The following is a 690-nucleotide window of genomic DNA, read 5'->3' on the forward strand; positions in this document are numbered from 1 at the left end:
GGCCACGGCGGGGCGGTGCCGTGGCGAAGCAGGCGGCCGCCGGAGGAGGACGCCGAGGCCGTGGAGGGGTGCGGCCGGACCGAGCGGCGACTGGCCTTGGCCAAGGTGGCCACGGGCAGGGACAAGGGGAGTCGGGCGAGGGCAGGGGCGGTGCAGGTGGCCGCGGCAAGGGCAAGCACGGGCGCGCGCGCGCGAGTGCGCTCGGGCAAGCAGGGGAGCGAGGGTGGCGGCTGCGGTGAGCATACACGGAGCGCGGTGTGCGGGCGCGACCAAGTGAGCGGGCCGTCGACGGGGCGGCCGAGCGAGCAGGCGGGTGACAGCAGCGAGCAGGAGCAGCCAGCGATGAACGCGACGAGCGGGAGGGTACGGCAACGCACGTGGGTAGGCCGGTGAGCGCAGCAGGACCCGTTCGGTGCGGTGGCCGCATGCATCAGCGAGCGGCAGAGAGGAGAATAGGAGGCCGAGGGCCTCACCATGGTGCGCAGGGAACATGGCAGTGGTGCGTGAGGAGGGCGATGGGGACGACAGCGCCAGAGGGGAAGTAGGCCGGCGGGGTGGACGACGAGCTGGAGGCGGCGGCGTCGCAGCGAGGCGTCGAACGAGGCGGCACCGGGCGGCATCGGCGGTCTCCTCGATCCCGATCCAATCAGGAGAGAGGGGGAGGAGATATTTTGGAGAGGGGGGGAGTGG

General features: G+C 72.9%; 1 pseudogene; it reads right to left on the minus strand.

The window, feature by feature from the left end:
* The window catches only part of LOC123083820 (adenylyl-sulfate kinase 1, chloroplastic-like), a 69,409-nt pseudogene extending 68,789 nt beyond the window's left edge, over positions 1–620 (minus strand).
* Between the last annotated feature and the right edge of the window lie 70 nt (positions 621–690).

The sequence above is a fragment of the Triticum aestivum genome, chromosome 4A (assembly GCF_018294505.1).
Source record: "Triticum aestivum cultivar Chinese Spring chromosome 4A, IWGSC CS RefSeq v2.1, whole genome shotgun sequence".
In the NCBI taxonomy this organism is placed as follows: domain Eukaryota; kingdom Viridiplantae; phylum Streptophyta; class Magnoliopsida; order Poales; family Poaceae; genus Triticum; species Triticum aestivum.